This window comes from Nycticebus coucang, chromosome 11, assembly GCF_027406575.1.
Source record: "Nycticebus coucang isolate mNycCou1 chromosome 11, mNycCou1.pri, whole genome shotgun sequence".
Taxonomy (NCBI): domain Eukaryota; kingdom Metazoa; phylum Chordata; class Mammalia; order Primates; family Lorisidae; genus Nycticebus; species Nycticebus coucang.
In genome coordinates this window covers 37,979,970-38,006,177 of record NC_069790.1, presented here as the reverse complement: position 1 = coordinate 38,006,177, position 26,208 = coordinate 37,979,970, and the positions used below count along the sequence as shown (strand labels likewise).

General features: G+C 39.7%; 1 pseudogene; it reads left to right on the top strand.

The window, feature by feature from the left end:
- The first annotated feature begins 24,799 nt into the window (after nucleotides 1-24,799).
- On the top strand, nucleotides 24,800-25,892 carry LOC128598300 (vacuolar protein sorting-associated protein 37B-like; annotated as a pseudogene).
- Nucleotides 25,893-26,208: the final 316 nt, after the last annotated feature.

Sequence of the window (26,208 nt, the reverse complement as noted above, 5' to 3'; positions counted from 1 at the left end):
AACAAAACTGAATACACATTCTTCTCATCAGCCCATGGAACATACTCCAAAATTGACCACATCCTAGGCCACAAATCTAACCTCAGCAAATTTAAAAAAAAAAAAAAACAGAAATTATTCCTTGCATCTTCTGAGACCATCATGGAATAAAAGTTGAACTCAATAACAACAGGAACCTGCATACTCATACAAAAACATGGAAGCTAAACAACCTTATTCTGAAGGATACATGGGTTATAGATGAGATTAAGAAGGAAATCACCAAATTTTTAGAACAAAACAACAATCAAGACATGAATTACCAGAACTTCTGGAATACTGCAAAGGCAGTCCTAAGAGGGAAATTTATAGCACTGCAAGACTTCTTCAAGAAAACGGAAAGAGAGGAAGTTAATAACTTAATGGGACATCTCAAGCAACTGGAGAAGGAAGAACACTCCAACCCCAAACCCAGCAGAAGAGAAGAAATAACCAAAATCAGAGCAGAATTAGATGAAATTGAAAACAAAAGAATTTTATACAACAGATCAATAAATCCAAAAGTTGGTTTTTGAAAAGATCAATAAAATAAACCTTTGGCCAACCTAACCAAGAAAAAATGAGTGAAATCTCTAATTTCATCAATCAGAAATGGTAATGATGAAATAACAACAGACCCCTCAGAAATTCAAAAAATCCTTAACGAATACTACAAGAAACTCTACTCTCAGAAATATGAAAATCTGAAAAGAAATTGACGAATACCTGGAAGTATGCCACCTACCAAGACTTAGCCAGAATGAAGTGGAAATGTTGAACAGGCCTATATCAAGTTCTGAAATAGCATCAACTATACAAAATCTCCCTAAAAAGAAAAGCCCAGGACCAGATGGCTTTACGTCAGAATTCTACCAAACCTTTAAAGAAGAACTCGTACCTATATTACTAAACCTCTTCCAAAATATAGAAAAAGAAGGAATATTACCCAACACATTCTATGAAGCAACATCACCTTGATCCCCAAACCGGGGAAAGACCCAACAAGAAAAGAAAATTATAGACCAATATCACTAATGAATATTGATGCTAAAATACTCAATAAGATGCTAACAAACAGAATCCAACAACACATCAAAAAAATTATACACAAAAACTAAGTGGGATTTATCCCAGGTTCTCAAGGCTGGTTCAATATACATAAATCTATAAATGTAATTCAGCACATAAACCAACTAAAAAATAAAGACCATATGATTCTTTTGATTGATGCAGAAAAATCTTTTGATAATAACCAGCATCCTTTCATGATCAGAACACTTAAGAAAATTGGTATACAAGGGATATTTCTTAAACTAATAGAGGCCATCTACAGCAAACCCCCACAGCCAATATCGTATTGAATGGAATTAAATTGAAATCATTTCCACTCAGATCAGGAACCAGGCAAGGTTGCCCATTGTCTCCATTGCTCTTTAACATTGTAACGGAAGTTTTAGCCATTGCAATTAGGGAAGAAAAGGTGATCAAGGGTATCCACATAGTGTCAGAAGAGATCAAACTTTCACTCTTCACAGATGATATGATCAGTTAGCTGGAAAACACTAGGGATTCTACTACAAAACTCTTAGAAGTGATCAAGGAATACAGCAATGTCTCAGCTTACAAAATCAACACCTATAAATCTGTAGCCTTTATATATACCAACAATAACCAAGCCGAAAAAACAGTCAAGGACTCTATTCCTTTCACAGTAGTGCCAAAGAAGATGAAACATTTGGGAGTATACCTAACAAAGGACGTGAAAGATCTCTACAAAGAGAACTATGAAACTTTAAGAAAAGAAATAGCTGAAGACATTAACAAATGGAAAGACTTACCATGCTCATGGCTGGGAAGAATCAACATTGTTAAAATGTCTATACTTCCCAAAGCAATATATAATTTTAATGCAATTCCTATTAAAACTCCATTGTCATATTTTAAAGATCTTGAAAAAAATATTTCATTTTATATGGAATCAGAAAAAACCTTGAATAGCCAAAACATTACTCAGCAATAAAAACAAAGCAGGAGGAATCACGCTTCCAGACCTGAGGCTGTACTATAAATCCATAGTGATCAAAACAGCATGGTATTGGCACAAAAACAGACAAGTAGATGTCTGGAACAGAATAGAGAACCAAGAGCTGAATCTACCTAATTACCATTATTTGCTCTTTGACAAGCCAATTAAAAACATTCAGTGGGGAAAAGATTCCCTATTTAAAGAATGGTGCTGGGTGAACTGGCTGGCAACCTGTAGAAGATTGAAACTGGACCCACAACTTTCACCATTAACTAAGATAGACCCTCACTGGATAAAAGATTTAAACTTAAGACATAAAACTAAAAATACTTGAAGAAAGTGCAGGGAAAACTCTTGAAGGAATCAGCCTGGGTGAATATTTTATGAGGAGGACTCCCCAGGCAATTGAAGCATTATCAAAAATACACTACTGAGACCTGATCAAACTAAAAAGCTTCTGCATAGCCAAGAACATAGTAAGTAAAGCAAGCAGACAGCCCTCAGAATGGGAGAAAATATTTGCAGGTTATACCTCCGATAAAAGTCTAATAACCAGAATCCATAGAGAACTCAAACATATTAGCAAGAAAAGAATACGTGATCCCATCTCAGGGTGGGCAAGGGACTTGAAGAGAAACTTCTCTAAAGAAGACTGACGCAAGATCTACAAACACATGAAAAAAAGCTCATCATCCTTAATCATCAGAGAAATGCAAATCAAAACTACTTTGAGATATCACCTAACCCAAGTAAGAGTAGCCCACATAACAAAATCCCAAAACCAGAGATGTTGGCATGGATGTGGAGGAAAGGGCACACTTCTACACTGCTGGTGGGAATGCCCACTAATACATTCCTTCTGGAAGGATGTTTCGAGAATATTTAGAGACCTAAAAATAGACCTGCCATTTGATCCGATAATTTCTTTACTAGGTTTATACCCAAAAGACCAAAAATCACAATATAACAAAGACATCTGTACCAGAATGTTCATTGCAGCCCAATTCATAATTGCTAAGTCATGGAAGAAGCCCAGGTGCCCATCGACCCACGAATGGACTAGCAAATTGTAGTACATGTATACCATGGAACATTATGCAGCCTTAAAGAAAGATGGAGACTTTACCTCTTTCATGTTTACATGGATGGAGCTGGAACATATTCTTCTTAGCAAAGTATCTCAGGAATGGAAGAAAAAGTATCCAATGTACTCAGCCCTACTATGAAGCTAAATTATAGCTTTCACATGAAGGCTATAACTCAACTATAGCACAAGAATATGGGCAGAGGGCCAAGGGAGGGGAAGGGAGGGGGGAGGTTAGGGTGGAGGGAGGGCAATGGGTGGGGCCACACCTACAGTGCATCTTAGAATAGGTACGGGCAAAACATACTAAATGCAGAACACAAATGTCTACATACAATAACTAAGAAAATGGCATGAAGGCTGTGTTGAACAGTTTGATGAGAATATTTCAGATTGTATATGAAACCAGAACATTGTACCCCTTGACTGTACTAATGTACACAGCTATAATTTAACAATAAAAAAACCAAATAAATAAATAAAAGATAAATGAAATTGAAAAAAATAATAATAAATAAAATTGTAATACTGAAGTAACATTTAACTTCTGAAAAACTTGTATTAGGATTGTAATACTCAGGCCAGGCACAGTGGCTCACACCTGTAATCCTAGTGCTCTAGGAGGTCAACGTGTCAGAATCACTTGAGCTCAGGAGTTTGAGACTAGCCTGACCAAGAGTGAGACCCTGTCTCTACTAAAAATAGAAAAACTAGACAGGCATTGTGTCAGGCACCCCTAGATCCAGCTACATGGGAGGCTGAGGCAAGAGAATTGCTTCAGCCCAAGAGTTTGAGGTTGCTCTGAGCTTTTTTACCAGGGCAATCTACCCAGGGTAACAAAGTGAAACTTCATCTAAAAAAAAAAAAATTGTAATACTCACTATATACCAACAACAAAAGATGAATGCAAATCACTTTTGAGCACCTCTTGTAATTGCCAAAGTCAAATGTGACACTTTTAGTACAGTTTTTTTCTTTCTTAAATTGTGTATACATTTGGGGGGCACCTTCTGATTGATTGCAAGGAATTCGTCTGCATGACTTTGGGGGCCGGCTAGGTAAGTGTGAAATCCGCAGGGCAGATGTCAGGAAGGACAGGCTGGACCTCATAGGCACAGGTAGAAACTGCTGGCCCAGGAGGAATTTCATCTTCTTCAGGGGAGCCTCAGCTGTGCTCTTGAAGGCCTTTCAACTGACGATATCAGGCCCACCAGATTATATAGGATAATCTCCCTGACTTAAAGTCAACTGATTTTGGACTTTAATCACATATGAAAAACTCCTTTGAGCCACACCTAGGTAAGTGAATAAAACCTGGAACGGTAGCCTAGCTAAGTTAACACATCAAAAAGACTTTCCCCAAAATTTATATATATATATATATATATATATATATATATATATATATAAAATCAAATGTGAAAACAAAAAAAAAAAAAAAAAACCATCCCAGTGACCAATTGAAAAGAAAGAAAAGTAGAAAGGAGCAAGTAAGGGGACACATATAGCAGGTCCATCTAATCGTCCTGATGCCCCAACATCCACCCGTCAAATATTTAAAGCTCACTCCAGTGGTAGCCCTACTTAACTCTGTAGATTGGAAGAGGTAGTTTACCTCAGAGGTTACTACTAAGCAGAAGAAGCTCTTTCTTATTATTAAGGAAATGTATATCCAAGCTAGGACAATATGGAAAATGAAAGGTGTTTGAATATTTATGTCAAGACCCCTGGAAAAACCCAGGACAGTCCCAGGCACACCAGAGCACACAGTGCCCTCGTTCAGCTCTGGAGGCTGTTGCCCTCTTTTACCACACTGATCATGTCTCGATCTTCCTTCAACATAGATGGATATACCAGGTCTCTCCTGTCCACCTTTAATATCTTAACAGGGGAAAATGCCATTAAATCCAGAGCTTTATTCATTTGTCAAAATTTACTTGAAGCTATTTTATTAATGATAGAAGATATTTTTAAAAAGCAAGTGATGCTTTGTCTTGAATGAGGCAATTCTTTACAAGTGGAAGAATTTTTTTTAACAAACATTAAAAGAGCCCAAATGGTAAGCAATTCCTAGCCCTCATATCACCCATGTCGAGCAATGTAGTGATTTTATAGAAATATTAAAGAAGCATCAAGGTATAATAGTTGAGAATTTGACATCGGAGTAAGTCTACCAGGTCCAAGTCTAATTCCTTTGTTACTAATCATGTGAACTTGGGTCAAAGTTGCTTAGTTTCTTTCTCCAAGCCTCAGTTATCCCACCTGAAAGATGAGGATAAAAACAAAGCCCATCTCAAAGAGGAGCCCTCCTGAAATCTGTAGTTGGTAGATGTGGTTTAAAGCTGAGTTACCACGAAGCAGAATCACCTCTTTCTTAAAATTAAGAAATAGTGTATATCTAAACTAGGACAATAGGAACATTTTGAGGATTAAATAAACCGATGCGTGTTGAAAATACTTGGTGCAGTGGCTGGGAGTTAATAGATTTTCAATAACCATGAGGTATTATTACAGTAATATAACTATGCAATCTTTGAACAAAAATGCCAAATAAGATTTCTTTTTCAGGCCACACAATAATATGCTATCCATGTATTTACTTGATGACTATTACTATTTAGTAGTGCCTTATTTCTTTTTAATGGCACGTCCATTCCAATTACATTATCCTGATGGCAACAACATACCATACCTGGAAATATCCTTCCATGTGGCAGACTAACCTCTCCCAGCACCACGTTAAGCATCATCTACATTCTTCAAAACATTTTCCATAAATGTGGCTTTTATCCATGAAGTATAATTATTGAATATAGCTACATCATTTGCAAGCATGATTGTAAAGCAATAAAAATAACAGTGTTGGAATAATTATGTTTTGAGATTTCTGCTGAGAGTAAAACCAGCAAAGTCATAGCCCTGCTCAACCTTACCAGAAATGATGGGAAATGAAATAGCTTTCCTACTATGCTATGTAGTTTATGAGACTATCTCTAGACAATTCGTTAGTCCTAATGTGACATGAAGATCAATTAATTTTAATGGTGGATAACAGATTACAGTATTTAATAGTTCATCTAATTTCATGAGGCAAAGTGAACTAGACAATGCAATGTAAATCTAATACGAGCTGTGAGAGCTCATTTGACTGTTTGTCAAATGCAAAAATGAATGGGCATATCAGGAATTAGATATAAACTAAAGCATTCTATATAAATCGTGTTTAGTTTATAAACAGAATTAAGTTATAAGCCTTAAGAAACATAAAACATATGGGTTCTATTCGCACATGGCTTGCTCTTAAAACTTACTCAGTAAGCACTTACTATCTAAACTGTGGTGTGTCTTTTAGAGAAAATAGCACGAAATGACACATGCACTTTCCTCTCCCCTCATTTTTTTCTTTCTAAAAATAAGCAGAATAACTTGAAAATGTTGCTGTTAAAAGTTCTTCATGAGAAATTGTTCAGGAACAATTGAATAGATGGAGTACCAGGTTCTTAGTTCTCATTCATCTGTGTGATAAAAATAACCTATTTTCCCTAATAAATAATTTTTGTTATTCTTAAACCCACTGTAACTCAGACAAGTAGCCATGTCTTCATGGGATTTAGCACCATTAAGACTTCAGGCTAATAATTCTCTGCCTCCTCAAAGAACTCAATTTACAGCCCTATTTCTAGTCCTCAACAGAACAAAATGTACAAAGGCAGCTTCACTAGAAAGTTTCTTTTTAAAATGCTGTTAAATGGTTTCTTTGAAATAGTTGCAGGGCGACAGTAAAGGAATCACCAGGTCACAGATGCCTGGTTTCTATTGATTCTCCAAGTTAATAAAGAGTTAAACAGTGAAGTGTGGTCTTTTATTTTTATTTTTTTATTTTTTAAAAAAAGGCATTTTGAAGGTGCTGGAGAGGGAAGGCCCAGTCCTAAGTGGTCATGTGGCTACCGCCATTCATCTTGGTAGTGACTATCTGTCAAAAGTGGCAAGAGTCCCTGTTAACAGCCCTGACCTGAGCGGTAATGAAGGGAGAGAGCACGGCAAAGTGTCCATTATCAGCAGGTCGGGAGCAGTAAATTGGAGCAGTTTGCTTCAATCTTGCTGCAAGTTGAAATGTAAGATAGGTGGGGATCAGCAAGAGGCAATTTTATCCTATGATCATTTTTGTCAGATCGCATCAGAGTGGCAACTTAGTTCGATGCATGATTTCAATTAACCAAGTCTGGCCGTAATGCTTCACTGCCGGGGGAAGCTGTTTTCCAAGCCTGGGTTCCTCATTATTTAATATTTAAACCCACCAGAGCACCTACAGGTGACAGAAACAGCAGTGTTAGGAAGGTGGGGGACACGTGTGGATGGCAGCGGTCACAGATGAACCTGTACAGCAAGGATGAGGGTGTCCCTGGGAAGGTCTAAAGGCTCTTGGGCTTATCTGCAAATTTCCAAACCCATAAGTCTGTTTTAAATGACCTTCAAAGCTGGATTTTAAATATGATGAATTTGCATGTTGTTTGCTCTTTGACAAAGAAATTAGCCTTTTGGATGGCTGTTTTAGGGAAGGTCAGGTCACAAAATTCTCGTGCTAAGTCATATGAAGCTACTCACTAGCAAAAGAAAAACCAGAGTGAAGCTGAGGGCTGAAGCTTTAACTCAGTGATGTCTGAGAAGTGTTTTCCATGATAAAAGTGAATACTTGGTCAAATGATTCTACAAAACATGCATATGTAGATGCACGGCATCTCTGCCTTCAAGGAGCTTACAATTCAGAAGGAGAAATAAGACATCACAGCTAGCTATAATATTAGAGTAGGGACAACCACCAGAGAAAAGCAAAGTCCCCCAGAGATTCAGGGAAAGACGTCACTTTGGGATGGGGAAATCAGAGTAAACAGGGAAGAGATACACATTTAAACTGGGTCTTGATGGATGAAATCAAGGAGTCAGCTGGGGCTGCAAGCTCATCCGAGGCTTGAGTTCCTCAGCTCAGCTCACTCTGGCTGTCACAGAGCCAGGTCCTTGCAGCTGTAGGACTAAATCCCCTCTCACTTATTGGCCGTCAACTGGAAGTCATTCTCAGCTCCTGAGGCTACCTGCTGTTACTGTTGTTTGGCTTCCTCCACAACCTGGGAAGTTTGCTTTTTCAAGACAAGCAAGGAGGAATCTCTCTGACTTTAGGAGGGCCTAGTCCCTGCTTGGCACTTCCCTGATTAGGTCTCCTTTTGGATAAACTCAAAGTCACTGGATGAGTAAAGAATTCTTCCATCACAGTGACACTGCAGAAAGAGCAGCTTTGAGAAGAAGTGGGTAGAGGAAGACTAGGAAAGTTGGGGAACTGGAAACATTGAAAGTAGTTGGGGAATATTGGTCTAGAAAGGGATTTTAGAACAAGTCTGAAGCATCTTCATTTCAGAGGCAGAATCGCCAAAGGGTTTGTTTTGGTTTGGTTTGGTTTGGTTTGGGTTTTTGCTTACTATGAGGGTAGATACAATTAGGTTACATTGTTTGCATTAGTAAGGTACACTTGGAGTTGGGCCAGAAAATGTGCCATATTCCCTATATTGTATCCATCAGGTGGGAATTTAGCTAATCCCCTCCCCTTTCCCTCCTCCCCACTTCTTGAACTTAATTATACTTTCCTCTTGTGTGGGCCTGTAGTTGTTTATCTACTAGTTTCATCTAGTATTGAATACAGGGGATACTTGCTTTTCCATTCTGGAGATACTTTCCTTAAATAATGGGGGTTCAGCAGAGAAATCCAGGTCCCTTCTCCAGTGAGCCTGTTTCACTAGGACGTCAAATCGGGTCCTATACATTTTCATATTCAACTTTTTGTTAAATAAACCTTTCTAATAGTCAAAATCAAAAAGAAAAAGAGCAGAAAACTGATGTGCCATGAATAGGCAGGGTAACTGATGGAGTCAGGGTTGAAGCCCAGTAGTTTGGCTCATACTGCACAACCTCTGTATTCCCGTAATCATGGTGTGGAAGGGATGATGGGTTAACAGTTAGCAGATCCGGATTTTATTCTCATTTCATCACAATGTAGTCTGGGATTTGGAAGTTCCCATAGTTGAAAACACCTCTGGCACTAACATATCTTTCTGAGAAAATCTTTCTTTCTTTCTTTCTTTCTTTTTTTTTAATAAGAGGAAGGGCTTTATTCACCAGCCAGGAGCTTACAACATAAAAGAATTCCAAATGGCCATGCTCCCCGACTGGCTTGGTCTTTCCCTTTTTATCAACAATCAAAAAGTTCCACCACATAAGTACCCTTCTCATTGGCCATTTTGAATCAAGTGGGAGATGCTATTCCTAGCCCCTACAGAACTACAGGATTTCACAGAACTTGGAAATTTCCAAGTTCCAGAAAGTTAAGTTTACAAATTCGCAAGAGCTGAGTCACCATGGAGATGACCTCACAGGTGTATCCTTATCTCCTTGAGAAGACCTGTTCTCCTAGACCTCACCCTTCTCGGGTATCCTCTCTCATTCCCCCCTTTTCAGACTCCAATATATTTTAATTTGGGGTCTCAATATCAGTTTGTTTCTGTAGGTGCCGATGTTAATTACCTTTTAGCACTGAGGTCTTAGGGACTATAACTCTTCTTGGGTTCTCTACTCAGGCCTTAATAGTACCGTGGTGGTGAGCTAATATACATATGAGTTTTTACTTTTCCCTGTGACATTTTCCCCTCTTTTCCCAAAGTCCAAAGTCCAATTAAGACAAGTCCCTTGGGGAGTTTCCTCAGGCTTCAGCCGTGCATTGACCAGCCAGCTCCCAGTATGTGGCTGGAGCAGGGCATGAGAAAATCTTTCGATGTCATTTTGAACAAGGTATTGTGAATGCCCAATAAGACTTTATGAAAAACAATTCACACCTTACTTTTCTCTAGTGGACAACACATATGCCTTACAAAAGTACAGCCAGCATAATTGCATCTTATTTAATTCTGTCATTCAAAATAAAAGAGTTTGATCTAGAACATGCCATTCCTAGGAGTATGTACAATTGCCTTTATTCTGAGCACAGCCTGCAAGACACCTCTTAACAACAACCAACATTTGCACTACCCTTGAACTTTCTCAGGCTTTTTCTAAAATGTGAGGAGTAGTAATTTAAGTGCCTCATATAAAAGCCTGCCACAATGACCAGCTAGTTTTTCTATTTTTAGTAGAGCTGGGGTCTTGCTTTTGCTCAGTCTGGTTTCTAACTCCTGAACTCAAACAATCCACCTGCCTCTGCCTTCCATAATGCTAGGATTACAAGCATGAACCACCATGCCTGGCCTAGATTTTTAAAATTTTATTTTACTTTTTTAAAGAAAGGGTCTTACAGCATAGTACTGGCACAAAAACAGAGACATAGACACTTGGAATAGAATTGAAAACCAAGAAATGAAACTAACATCTTACAACCACCTAATCTTTGATAAACCAAACAAGAACATATCTTGGGGGAAAGATTCCCTATTCAATAAATGGTGTTGGGAGAACTGGATGTCACATGTAAAAGACTGAAACTGGACCCACACCTTTCCTCACTCACAAAAATTAATTCAAGATGGATAAAGGACTTAAATTTAAGGCATGAAACAATAAAAATTCTCAAAGAAAGCATAGGAAAAACACTGGAAGATATTGGCCTGGGGAAAGACTTCATGAAGAAGACTGCCATGGCAATTGCAACAACAACAAAAATAAACAAATGGGACTTCATTAAACTGAAAAGCTTCTGTACAGCTAAGGAGACAATAACCAAAGCAAAGAGACAACCCACACAGTGGGAAAGGATATTTGCATATTTTCAATCAGACAAAAGCTTGATAACTAGGATCTATAGAGAACTCAAATTAATCCACATGAAAAAAGCCAACAATCCCATAGATCAATGGGCAAGAGACATGAATAGAACTTCCTCTAAAGATGACAGACAAATGGCTAACAAACATGAAAAAATGTTCATCATCTCTATATATTAGAGAAATGCAAATCAAAACAACCCTGAGATATCATCTAACCCCAGTGAGAATGGCCCACATCACAGAATCTCAAAACTGCAGATGCTGGCGTGGATGTGGAGAGAAGGGAACACTTTTACACTGCTGGTGGGACTGCAAACTAGTACAACCTTTGTGGAAGGAAGTATGGAGAAACCTCAAAGCACGCAAGCTAGACCTCCCATTTGATCCTGCAATCCCATTACTGGGCATCTACCCAGAAGGAAAAAAATCCTTTTATCATAAGGACACTTGTACTAGACTGTTTATTGCAGCTCAATTTACAATCACCAAAATGTGGAAACAGCCTAAATGCCCACCAACCCAGGAATGGATTAACAAGCTGTGGTATATGTATACCATGGAATACTATTCAGCTATTAAAAAAAATGGAGACTTTACATCCTTCGTATTAACCTGGATGGAAGTGGAAAACATTATTCTTAGTAAAGCATCTCAAGAATGGAGAAGCATGAATCCTATGTACTCAATTTTAATATGAGGACAATTAATGACAATTAAGGTTATGGGGTGGGGGGAGGAAAAGCAGAAAGAGGGACGGAGGGAGGGGGTGGGGCCTTGGTGTGTGTCACACTTTATGAGGGCAAGACATGATTGCAAGAGGGACTTTACCTAACAATTGCAATCAGTGTAACCTGGCTTATGGTACCCTCAATGAATCCCCAACAATAAAAAAAAAAAGGGTCTTACTCTATCATGCAACCTGGAGTGAAGTGTTACAATTACAGCTTACTGTAACCTCAAATTCTTGGGCTCACATGATCCTCCCACCTCAGCCCCCTAAGCAGCTGGGACTATAAGCATGTGCTTCCATGCCCAGCTAACTCTCTTAACAATTTTTTGTTTTTTGGTACAAGCAGGGTCTCATTATGTTACTCAGTCTGGTTTCGAACTCGTGACTTTGAGTGATCCTCCTGTCTCAGCTTCCCAAAGTGCTGTGTTTACAGGCATGTGTCACTGCACCCAGTCAAGATTATTTTTTTTTAATTTTTTTAAAGTATATAAGATTATTTTTAAAATAGAAAATGGATAGCTCTCATCAGGAAAGATGAATATAATTAAACCATTTAGTAATAAAACCTCAAAGTTAATCATGACCTGGATTGTATCCTTACTACCCAACCAAATACAAAATTCAGTAAATAGTGGGTTATATTGGCCTCAGGTATAATGCATTAAAGTTCATTATATGCAGACTATGGTAAAAGATGTGAAAAAATTGGAGTTTTTAAGGTGTGAATAAACAGCTTCTGAGATAGAATATCAAAGCAGAAAACATAAAGAAAAAAGTAATAGATATTACTTCATAAAATTTCTAAGCTCTTTGTGGTGCAAAAGCAAAAGGCCAGAGTTGAATTATAAGCTTTACTTTAACATAAGAGGAGAAAAAAGATTAACAAAGTAGCAGAAAAATGGACAAAGGACACACACAAATTACAAATGAAATGTCTAACTAATAAAAATGACAAGTTACATCTTATTAATAAATAAATGCACATTAAAATAAGAATCCATTTTTATATATCAAATTGGAAAAGCAAATACATGTTTACATATTAATTTAGAAGTATATATTTATACATTTTCTTACATGTATTTGGAACTATAGAGAGAAAATTGATAAATGTATTTATCTTCTGACCTACCAATAACCATTTCAGGAATTTATCCTGGAAGGGCAATGAAAGATGTATGCAAAGGTATAGCTACAAGAATATTCCTAGAAGATTTATAAAAAAGTCCATAAGTTTGAATAAAACCTAAACATCCAGCAATAGAGGAATGGTTCAAGTTAACATACACTCAAAAGTCAATTGGCTTTGCAGTCCAATTAAAACTATGTTATGAAAATATGTATATTATTCACATAGTAAATACCATAAGGTAGATAAAATAAATAAAATTCACATGTATTAACACATATAGATACTAAACTCATAACGATTAGCAAGAGATACAGATGTGGAAAGATACATACAACCAGGAACTATTTATATATGTTAAAAAATACACAAAGCAATACTATAGATTGTTATGGACACATATAATAAATGAATAAAAATATGAATGAAAAATCTATACAGGGTATGCTAGGGGAGTAGAAAAAGTCAGGGAGACTTCAACACAGTCAGCATGGCTTCAACACGGTCTCTATAACATTTTATTCTTATTTTTAAAAGTCAATCAGAAGCAAATATAACCAAATGTCAACAATTGTCAAACCTGAGTGATGAATACTTTTGTATTGGCTACATTACTCTATGTTTATATATGTTTGAAATAATTTATAATAAATGTTATTTAAAAGAAAAAAATGAATGTTTATAAACATGGGAACTATTTCAAATATATATATATATATTTTTTTTTTTTTTGTAGAGACAGAGTTTCACTTTATTGCCCTTGGTAGAGTGCCGTGGCGTCACACAGCTCACAGCAACCTCCAACTCCTAGGCTTAGGCGATTCTCTTGCCTCAGCCTCTATTTCAAATGTATTTTTAAGAATTCACTCAACAAGAAAGTTGTAAAACATTATGTGCAATATATACCATTTTAAATTTTTTTTTTTTTTTTTTTGTAGAGACAGAGTCTCACTTTATGGCCCTCGGGTAGAGTGCCATGGCCTCACCCAGCTCACAGCAACCTCCAACTCCTGGGCTTAAGCGATTCTCTTGCCTCAGCCTCCCGAGTAGCTGGGACTACAGGCGCCCGCCACAACGCCCGGCTATTTTTTGGTTGCAGTTTGGCCGGGGCCGGGTTTGAACCCGCCACCCTCGGTATATGGGGCCAGCGCCCTACCGACTGAGCCACAGGCGCCGCCCCATTTTAAAATTTTTAATATCTGAATTTGCACACAACTTAAGTTTATAAGCCAGTTTTGATTGTTAAACATAGATAACCATGGTTATTGATGAATGGCCAAAAGATCATTTTAAGCTTCTTTTTTCTTATGTGTATCTTCTGATATTTTTATACAAGACTGTAGTAGAAATAATTATTATTATTTTTTTTTTTTTGTAGGGACAGAGTCTCACTTAATTGCCCTCGGTAGAGTGCTGTGGCATCACACAGCTCACAACAACCTCCAACTCCTGGGATTAGGCAATTCTCTTGCCTCAGCCTCCCAAGTAGCTGGGACTACAGGCGCCCGTCACAACATCCGGCTATTTTTTGTCGTCGTTGTTGCAGTTTGGCTGGGGGGCCAGGTTTGAACCCACAACCTTTGGTATATGGGGCCGGCACCCTATCCACTGAGCCACAGGTGCCGCCCTAGAAATACTTATTCTTTAATTGAGAGGGTTCAGCTCCAATCCCAAAATGGAATTTACATTCCAGACTTTCCCTGGAAACTTTCAGAAAGCCCCTTCCCTGACCTTAACAGGGTTACAAAATAAATGGTCCTCTACCAAGGAGAAAACGTCATGTTTGTGAACTGCCTGTTGGCTGGGTGACATTTACATTTACCACCCTAATTTTCTGTCGTTATTTTTGGCCCAGATTTTACAGAAGAAAGTTAGAGTTTAAACATTCCAGTTTCAAACATCTTAGCCATTCTTGGGATTGTCCACATTGACTGAGAAAACTGCACAAAAAGTTGACTTGGTAGAGCAATGGAGAAAGAAACTTATGACAGATGACTGTGGACCCTGTGTGGGGTGAGGTAGAGTGTGGAAAGGAAAGGGACACCCCATCTAGATTGTAGTTTCATTCTACCCTGTTGAGAAGAAAACCCTTCGAAATCTCCCTCCTCTTCTCCTCTCATCTCCTGCCATCTCATCTAATCTAATCTCATCTCATATGTGTAATTTCTTTCTCCTCTCAAATGTTTTTCCTGAATGAAAGCCAAGTTTATGGGAGTCAAGTTTGGAGACTACAGGCTCTGATAGACACTAAGGGGCTGTTGAACCGTCTGACTCATGGGAGTTCATTTCTCAAGTTCTGTTGGAACTGAGTGGTATATTTCTCTACACAAAGAAATACTAGTAGTATGTCACACTGCTGTAGCAATTTATGTTTCACAGAGTATATTTACTCACATTCTCCCATTTGATACACCACCCCCCTCCACCTAAAGGCTGTGAAGTAAAAAGAAATACTGTGTTGATTGGTAAGAGAACCCACCAAAACATGCAGTAGACTGTATGATTTACTCAGAGGTAAATTAGTTCCATGGGATCCAGAATGATTAGAAGTATGAACACAAAGCAGGTTTAAAGCATAAGTCCTAAGGCATGGCCTCAAAGTATACAATCATTCAACCAGCAATTAATTCTTTTACTCACTTCAGGCCTATTCCTCCAACATCAGTGACTCAAGACCTTACATTCTATAAAACCACTCAATCATTCAGCAAAGATGGGTTGAGCTCTTACTATTTGGGGGCCCCAATTATAGACACTGGAGATATAGTAGGGAGTGAAACAAACATGGAACCCTGTCCTTGGATTTTACACTCTACAGGACAGCTAACACTCACAGGCAATAGCAACAAACTTTCTCAGTTATGACAAGGACAGATGCACAGCCCAGAGCTTCTGAGCTCCAGAGAGGGGAAAGCATCAGAGAAAATTGAAAGGAGACCATGGCTTGTGGGCAAATGTGTCCTTTCAGGTTACAGAACATCTCTGGACCTCTATGGTGGTAGGGATTTTACTTAAAAATAAAATGTGCCAAGTGGTCTTTAAGGTCTCCTCCTATCTCAAACATTATTTTCATTAAAATTCAGGATGTACTAGTCAATTCTTACAAGTCAGGCAGTCTGATTCCTTGAGCAAAGAGTAATTTGATCGTATTTGTCTTATTTTTAGTGCTCTAAATATCCCCAAAAAAATCTTGTGTTTGTCAGATGCTATCTTTGTTCTGCTGCAGGGCAAAGTGACAAATTCAAAGACCAAGACAGAGGAGTCTTAGGTAGAATAGAAGTTTTGAGACTCAAGAAACCTTTGCCAATGACCTTGTCAGAGGAATGTGCCTCCATTTTTTTCACCTGGAATAAAACTGTAAGGTTGGCTCCTTATCTGATTCAGGTTGAAGTTTGGAAGAAGAGTAAAATGTGCATGTCATGAAGTTTAAAATTCTTCCAAAATAAATAATAAATATTTAATAAATCTTATATGTAATCATCTGAAATAAAAATAGAGTTTTGAATGTCTTGAAAATAAATGAGAATAAAGAGTATAAAAATTATGATACTGTCTTCAAGATGGACTTGGGTCATTTTATTTCTTCACTGATTCACTCTTTTATGCATCCACTTATCTGGGCATCCATTCTTTCAACCATCTCTCCTTCATCCATCCACTTAGCAAATATTTGCTGGGATATTACCAGGTACCAGGCTTCATTCACCACAGTCACCTAAGGGGGCATTAGGCCAGGGAAATTGGCAGAGCTCAAATTAAGTAGGGCCTTAAAGATCATGTTAGAGAGTTTAGTCTTATTCCCAAGAGCAGTCATTATATATAAGAGTTTTAAGCAAGGATATTTCATAATTTGAGTCAAACTGCTATACAGAGGATGTATTGGAGTCAGGTAAGAGTGAGGGCAGAAAAAAACAGAAGCATTCTAGCAGTCCAGTGGAGATGTGATGGTTATTGGTTGTGTGGACTAAAATACTGGCTGTTGAGGTGGAGAGAAATGGATAGACATGCATGATATTTGGAACTCAGAAATGTATTGAGCAAGCAGGGAAAGTGAGAAGGAAATATTGAGTTTAACCCTTGAGTTTCTGGCAGAGCAATGTGGAAGCTGCATGCTCTTTACTAAGATGACGAGGGCTAGAGAAGTTTGGATCAAAGACTGTCAGCTGAGTTTTTGATGGAATGTGCTAGAGATGCTTGTGAGACACACAAAAAGGAATGTCAGGCACAAAGTATGCCATACAGGTCTGCAGCTCAGAAGAAGATGAGGCCAGAGGTGAAGATGAGGCCATCATGGGCATACAGATGTCATGAGAAGATGGGAAGTTAGATAAGCTCACATAGTGTATGACAGTTGAGAGTGAGAAAAGACGCCATGTGAGTCCTGAGTATCCCCACTGTTCAAAGTTCAGGAAGAGGAGAAGAGCTCCAAAGAGAAAACCCATCAGGACTCATCAGAGATTTAGAAAGAGGGCTGGGTCTATGGCAACAGAGAAAGAATCAGTCACTATTTAGAGATTGACAGATGTCACAAGAGCAGAAGATCAAGAACAATGGTCTGTGAGGTTTAGAGACAGGGACTTTAGCTAAATGAGTTTGGCAGCATGGTGGGTGACATTAGATCAGAGTTAGTTAGTGAGTAATTGGCACATGAAGAAGTAGAATCTCTGCAGGTAGAAAATGTTGGGTGAGAGACAAGATGGCTGACTGCAGCCAGCTTTCCACAGAGGCTCCTGTCTAGAAGGAGAGTTAAAGGACAAAAATTTAGCAAGTAACCTGGTGGATTTGAGCTGCACCAAGAGAGAAGGTTGAAGAAAGCACATCAACCCCGCTGAGGTGAGCTGTGACCACAAGGATACAAACAAAAGGTACAAAATCCATCACCAAGCATACAGGAGTCCCCTCCCCCATGAGAATGGCTCTAAGTGCCCCACAAACAAACGGGCAGAGTTCAAAGGTCCTCCCACTACACTCCATGAGAGAGACCCTCTAAACACTGGACCTGCTTCCCCTACTAGGGTGCCATGGTGTTCTCCTGCCAGGCATAAAACTGTATAAAACTGTACATATTCTCTACCTGCAACTCTGAACTCCCAGCACTCCCCTCCATTCTCACTCTGAGGTCTGGAGGCCTGTTCCCCAGGAGTCCAGATTCTTGGGTGATTTCTCGAGAGGTGTGGACAGTGCCTGAACTGCAGCTGGTCAGCGCTGACTCTGGGGCCTGGGAGCAAGGAGAGGACAATCGGCTGAGAGGGAACCACACCAGAACAGTGGTTCCCTGAGGCTCAGAGCAGCAACCGTCTTTTAGCAGCAATACGGCCAGGCATGTAACTGTGTAAAACTGTATATATTCTCTACCTGCAACACTGAGCTCCCAGCACTCCCCTCCACTCTCACTCTGAGTTCTGGAAGCCTGTCCCCCAGGAGTCCAGATTCTTGGTGATTTTTCAAGGAGTGTGGATAGTGCCTAAACTGCAGCTGGTCAGTGCTGACTCTGGGGAGCGAGAAGAGGACAATCGGCTGAAAGGGAACCACACCAGAGCAACAGTTCCCTGAGGCTTGGAGCCATCTTTTAGCAGCAATACGGCTCACTCATGGATATTCTGAAGCCACACTTCCTGTATCCCTGGGCAACCAGAGGAGGCCAGCAACAACCTGTGAGTAAAGGATTTGCCTGAGGTGGTACCGACTCACAGACCTGGGAAGCTCCCAGGGCAGGGCTGACCCAGAGGACCGCTTTACTAAGCCTAAGACGCACCTGGCCCTAAGGGGATCATCAGCCTATAGACAAAGGAAGGCAGCAGGATAGAACTGACAGGTAACCTAATACAAACCTGCAGGAGCAAAGACAGGGCTTTGGAACTCAAAACAGCTTCTCTTCTGCAGGGGAATTTAGCAGTTCTGTTCGGTTCCATCAGTAACATCAATCAGGGGCAGGGCTGGACCTGAGTGAACACCTCCTAACCTTCACCAAGCACCCAGGGCTGTCAGGCTTCACCTCCTCCTGCTAGATAGAGGCAGAGCGCAGAGGCCTGGCATATTTCCTTGTGATTCAGGCAGGTGAAAACCCCTGGAGTATCTGTTCACTACAGGCAACTGGGTCAGCCAACTGCAGGGCTATCAGAGACTGGGTGTGACAGAGGTGCAAGGTGGGGAAGGAGGCATCAACCTTCCCAGACTGATCTATTTGCTAGGTGGCTCCTCCTGACTCCACGCAGCACTGGAGTAAGCCATATCAGAATAGTTACCAGACCCCTGTGATCCAGTTCCCAGAGAACTCTTAAACTCTCCCACCTGAGACAGGTGCTGACTGAGACAATTGATTTGGACCTTTTGAACTGAGCCAATCACCTGAGGACTATTCAGGTGGTGCCCTGGGTGTGTGGTTGTAGGAAGGTTTGATTTTCCTTTTCCAATTGTTGCTGTGGTGGGCTGGGTGACTTAATTTCTGATATTTCTCCACAGCTGAGACTTTAACCCAGAGTAACTGTTTCACTAGGGTCAAGCAGAGACCAGCTGAAAACAAGACAGAACTACTTAGCCCCACCACACCAAACAGGGTGCCAGTTACTCAGGCCACAGCACTGTATGGGTCCTCGACAAAGCTCCAGGAGAAAAATCAAAGGGAGTAAAACAATCATGGGGCGGAATCAGCGGAAAAACTCTGCTAACATGAATAACCAGAAGAGATCAACCCTGCCAAGGAAAGATATGGCAGATGTAATTGAAGATCCCATTCACAAACTGGCTGAGATGTCAGAAATCAAATTCAGAATTTGGATTACAAACAAGATTAATAAAGTGGAGGAAAATTTGGAATTAGAACTTTGAGCAGCAATTCAAAAGTTGGAATTCGAAGAGAAATTCAAAAGTTGTCTCAAGAATTTAATAAATTTAAAGACAAAACCACCAAAGACTTAGACACACTGAAGCAAGCATTTGCAGCCCTCAAAGATCTGAAAAATACAGTAGAATCCCTCAGTAACACAGTGGAGCAAGCAGAAGAAAGGACTTCTGACATTGAAGACAAAGCCTTAGAATGCTCCCAAACTCACAAAGAGGAAGAGAAATGGAGAGCAAAAAAGGATCATTCTCTCAGAGAGCTCTGGGATAATTCAAAGAAGGCTTATATCCAACTCATTGGAATTCCCGAAACCCATGAACTGGCCTCGCTAGGCACAGACCCTTCTCCATGAAATTATGAAAGAGAATTTTCCAGACATGCCTACAGATTCTGAAATTCAGATAGCAGACAACTTCAGAACCCCAGCATGGCTCAACCCCAATAAGACATCCCCCAGGCATATCATAATTAACTTCACTAAAGTTAATATGAAGGAGAAAATTCTCAAAGCAGCCAGACGTACGAAAGCCATTACTTACAAAGGGAAGAATATTAGAATGACTGCAGATCTCTCTGCTGAAACTTTTCAAGTCAGAAGAGGGTGGTCATCGACTTTTAATCTCCTAAAGCAAAATAACTTTCAACCCTGGATCCTGAGTTTCATTTATGATGGAGAAATTAAATACTTTAATGACATTCATATGTTGAAGAAATTTGCCATAACCAAACCAACTATTCAGGATATTCTCAGACCTATCCTCCATAATGACCAACCCAATCCTATACCACAAAAGTAAACTCACTCAGAAACTTTTGATCAAACTCCAACTTCCACACTGATGAAAGGATTAAAAATGTCCACTGGACTTTTGAAAAACTCAATACCCAAAATTTTACCAGATTTAGCAATATTCTCCATTAATGTGAACAGCTTAAACTGTCCTCCAAAGAGGCATAGGTTAGTGGACTGGATACAAAAACTCAGGTCAGATATTTGGTGCATACAAGAGTCACATCTTACCTTAAAAGACAAACATAGACTCAGGGTGAAAGGATGGTCATCCATATTTCAGGCAAATGATAATCAGAAAAAAGCAGGTGTCGCAATTTTATTTGCAGATACAATAGGCTTTAAACCAAAAAAAGTAAGGAAGAACAAGAATGGTTACTTCATATTTGTTAAGAGTAATACTCAATATGATGAGATTTCAATTATTAATATCTATGCACCCAACCAGAATGCACCTCAATTTAGAAGAGAAACTCTAACAGACATGAGCAACTGGATTTCCTCCAGCTCCATAATAGTCGGAGATTTCAACACTCCTTTGGCAGTGCTGGATAGATACTCCAATAAGAAGCTGAGCAAAGAAATTTTAGATTTAAACCTAACCATCCAAAATTTGGATTTAGGAAACATCTACAGAACATTTCATCCCAACAAAACTGAATACACATACTTCTCATCAGCCCACAGAACTTACTCCAAAATCGATCACATCTTAGGTCACAAGTCTAACCTCAGTAAATTTAAAGGAATAGAAATTATTCCTTGCATCTTCTCAGACCACCATGGAATAAAAGTTGAGCTGAGTAACAACAGGAATCTGCATACTCATACAAAAACATAGACGTTAAATAACCTTATGCTGAATGATAGCTGGGTCATAGATGAGATTAAGAAGGAAATCGCCAAATTTTTGGAACAAAATAACAATGAAGACATGAATTATCAGAACCTCTGGGACACTGCAAAGGCAGTCCTAAGAAGGAAATTTATAGAACTGCAAGCCTTCCTCAAGAGAACAGAAAGAGAGGAAGTTAACAACTTAATAGGACATCTCAAGCAATTGGAAAAGGAAGAATATTCCTACCCCAAACCCAGTAGAAGAAAAGAAATAACCAAAATTAGAGCAGAATTAAATGAAATTGAAAACAAAAGAATTATACAACAGATCAATAAATCAAAAAGTTGGTTTTTTGAAAAGGTCAATAAAATAGATAAACCTTTGGCCAACCTAAACAGGAAAAAAAGAGTAAAATTCCTAATCTCATCAATCAGAAACAACAAAGATGAAATAACAACAGACTCCTCAGAAATTCAAGAAATCCTTAATGAATATTACAAGAAACTTTATTCTCAGAAATATGAAAATCTGAAGGAAATTGACCAATACTTGGAAGCACATCACCTTCCAAGACTTAGCCAGAATCAATTGGAAATATTGAACAGGCCCATATCAAGTTCTGAAATAGCATCAATCATACAAAACCTCCCTAAAAAGAAAAGCCCAGGACCAGATGGTTTCACGTCAGAATTCTACCAAATCTTTAAAGAGGAACTAGTACCTATATTACTCAACCTGTTCCAAAAGGTAGAAAAAGAAGCAAGACTACCCAACACCTTCTATGAAGCAAACATCACCCTGATCCCCAAACCAGGAAAAGACCCAACAAGAAAAGAAAATTATCAACCAATATCACTAATGAATATAGATACAAAAATATTCAACAAGATCCTAACAAACAGAATCCAGCAACACATCAAACAAATTATACATAATGACCAAGTCGGTTTTAACCCAGGGTCTCAAGGCTGGTTCAATATACGTAAATCTATAAATGTAATCCAGCACATAAACAAATTAAAAACAAAGACCATATGATTCTCTCAATCAACGCAGAAAAAGCTTTTGATAATATCCAGCATCCCTTCATGATCAGAACACTTAAAAAATCGGTATAGAAGGGACATTTCTTAAACTGATAGAGGCCATCTACGGCAAACCCACAGCCAATGTCGTATTGAATGGAGTTAAATTGAAATCATTTCCACTCAGATCAGGAGTGGAAATCATTTCCACTCAGACAAGGCTGCCCGTTGTTTCCACTGCTCTTTAACAATGTAATGGAAGTTTTAGTCATCACAATTAGGGAAGAAAAGGCTATCAAGGGTATCCATATAGGGTCAGAAGAGATCAAACTTTCGTTTGTCACAGATGATATGATTATATCTGGAAAACACTAGGGATTCTACTCAAAAACTCTTAGAAGTGATCAAGGAATACAGCAGTGTCTCAGGTTACAAAATCAACATTCATAAATCGGTAGCCTTTATATATACCAACAATAGTCAAGTTAAAAAAACAGTTAAGAAGTCTATCCCATTCACAGTAGTGCCAAAGAAGATGAAATATTTGGGAGTTTATCTAACAAAGGACACGAAATAGCCGAAAATGTTGACAAATGGAAAAACATACCATGCTCATGGCTGCGAAGAATCAACATCGTTAAAATGTCCATACTACTCAAAGCAATATATAATTTTAACGCAATCCCTATTAAAGTTCCACTGTCATACTTTAAAGATTTTGAAAAAAAAATATTTCGTTTTATATGGAATCAAAAAAAACCTCGAATAGCCAAGACATTACTCAGAAATCAAAACAAAGCGGGAAGAATCATGCTACTAGACCTCAGACTATACTACAAATTGATAGTGATCAAACAGCATGGTACTGGCACAAAAACAGAGAAGTAGATATCTGGAACAGAATAGAGAACCAAGAGATGAATCCAGCTACTTACCATTATTTAATCTTTGACAAGCCAATTAAAAATATTCAGTGGGGAAAAGATTCCCTATTTAACAAATGGTGCTGGGTGAACTGGCTGGCAACTTGTAGAAGGCTAAAACTGTACCCACACCTTTCACCATTAACTAAGATAGACTCTCACTGGATTAAAGATTTAAACTTAAAACATGAAACTATAAAAATACTAGAAAAGAGTGCAGGGAAAACCCTTGAAGAGATCGGCCTGTGCAAGTATTTTATGAGGAGGACCCCCCGGGCAATTGAAGCAGCTTCAAAAATACACTACTGGGACCTAATCAAACTAAAAAGCTTCTGCACAGCCAAGAATACAGTAAGTAAAGCAAGCAAACAGCCCTCAGAATGGGAGAAGATATTTGCAGGTTATGCCTCCGACAAAGGTTTAATAACCAGAATCCACAGAGAACTCAAACATATAAGCAAGAAAAGAACAAGTGATCCCATCGCAGGCTGGGCAAGGGACTTCAAGAGAAACTTCTCTAAAGACAGGCGCATGGCCTACAGACACAGGAAAAATGCTCATCATCCGTAATCATCAGAGAAATGCAAATCAAAACTACTTTGAGATATCATCTAACTCCAGTAAGACTAGCCTATATCACAAAATCCCAAGACCAGAGATGTTGGCGTGGATGTGGAGAAAAGGGAACACTTCTACATTGCTGGTGGGAATGCAAATTAATACATTCCTTTTGGAAAGATGTATGGAGAACACTTAGAGATCTAAAAATAGATCTGCCATTCAATCCTATAATTCCTCTACTAGGCATATACCCAGAAGACCAAAAATCACATCACAACAAAGATATTTGTACCAGAGTGTTTAATGCAGCCCTATTCATAAGCCCAATTCATAATTGCTAAGTCATGGAAAAAGCCCAAGTGCCCATCGATCCACGAATGGATTAATAAATTGTGGTATATGTACACCATGGAATATTATGCAGCTTTAAAGAAAGATGGAGACTTTACCTCTTTCATGTTTATATGGATGGAGCTGGAGCATATTCTTAGTAAAGTATCCCAAGAATGGAATAAAAAGTATCCAATGTACTCAGCCCCACTATGAAACTAATTTATGGCTTTCACATGAAAGCTATAACCCAGTTATAACCTAAGAATAGGGGGAACGGGGAAAGGGAGGCAAGGGAAGGGGGAGGTGGGCAGAGGGAGGGGGATTGGTGGGATTACACCTGCGGTGCATCTTACAAGGGTATATGTGAAACTTAGTAAATGTGGAATGTAAATGTCTTAGCACAATAACTAAGAAAATGCCAGGAAGGCTATGTTAACCAGTGTGATGAAAATGTGTCAAACGGTCTATGAAACTAGTGTATGGTGCCCCATGATCACATTAATGTACACAGCTATGATTTAATAAAACAAAAAAAAAAGAAAATGTTGGGTGAGAAAGAAAAATACAAAATGAAACCTGCAGGGAACTTCAAGGTCTGGGTGGAGTTTTAGAATTTGAGTAAGATAAGAGCATGTTTGGGTGCTGAGGGGAGGAGAACTTTAGTAAGAGAAGGGTTGAAAACACAACATAGGAGAGAAAATGAGTCATAGAGTAACCAGTGGCACAGGGTCCCTGAGAAAAGGGAAGGAAGGAGCACCAGAGCCCATCTGGGCCCACGGCCAGAAGAAGAAAAGAGAGTCCGGGAACAGAGAGAGGTAGGATTTTACATGGTGGTGGGAAGATAAAGAGGTTCTCATTTGGTAACTTCTCTTTTTGAAAAAGGATACTTAACATTCCAAGTCTTTTATATTAAAAAAAAAGAAAGACTCGGCCCGGCAGCCAGAACGGCGGCGGCGGCAGAGGTGCTGGGATCGCGGGTGCTGTGACCGAAGCCGGATTTGCTGGGTTGTAGTTGGTGCAGCTCAACAAGCTGCTGGAGGACGAGGGGCAGCTGACGGACATGGTGCAGAAGATGGAGGAGACACAGAATATTCAGCTTAACAAAGAAATGACACTTGCCAGCAACTGTAGCCTGGCAGAAGGAAACCTTTTGTGCCAGCCCCAGCTGGACACTCTGAAAGCACACTTGACCCAGAAGTACCAGGAGCTCCAGGTTCTTTTTGAAGCCTATCAGATAAAGAAGACCAAATTAGATAAACAGTCTAGCAGTGCTTCCTTGGAGACCCTGTTAGCACTTCTTCAAGCAGAAGGGGCCAAGATTGAGGAAGACACAGAGAACGTGGCCGAGAAGTTTCTGGATGGAGAGCTTCCTCTAGACTCCTTCATTGATGTCTATCAGAGCAAACGGAAACTGGCCCACATGCGAAGAGTGAAAATTGAGAAGCTTCAGGAGATGATGCTGAAGGGGCAGAGACTCCCACAAGCCCCGAGCCGCTGTCGCACTGCCCAACCCTGTCCCAGAAGCCAGTGGGCCTCCCTCAGTTGTGCCTCGGCGCATTCCTCCGCCACCGCCCCCGGTGCAGGACGCTTAGCCACCCCGTTTACCACTGCCATGGGCTCAGGACAGGCCATGCCCTACCCAGGATTACAGTGCCCACCTCTGCCCCCCAGAGTGGGTCTCCCACCCCAGCAAGGATTCTCTGCACAGTTTGTGTCACCGTTCCCGCCAGCTTTGCCCCAGAGACCCCCACCCCGGCTGCCTCCGCACCAGCCAGGCTTCATCCTTCAGTGAGTGCCGACGCCCCGGGCTTCCTGGGATACGTCCTCCGCCTGCCATGCCATGTTCTGCACACTGTGAGGTCCGGCTGCTGTGCTGAGGGCTCTGTGCCCTGGGCCAGCTTGTCTGTCTGATTTTCAGAACTGTAGGTCCATGAGTAAGTAGAGGTAGAAGCCCAGGTTTTATACACTGAGGCAGTTGTCTGTGCCAGGTCACAGCCCGGCACTCCTATGTCGTGTTGGTTTGTGTTCTCAATGTGATTTCTGAGCGTTGGGTTGTTGATGGACTTATGCACCTGGGAAGAAACGAAGCCTCTCTCATTCCCATTTAG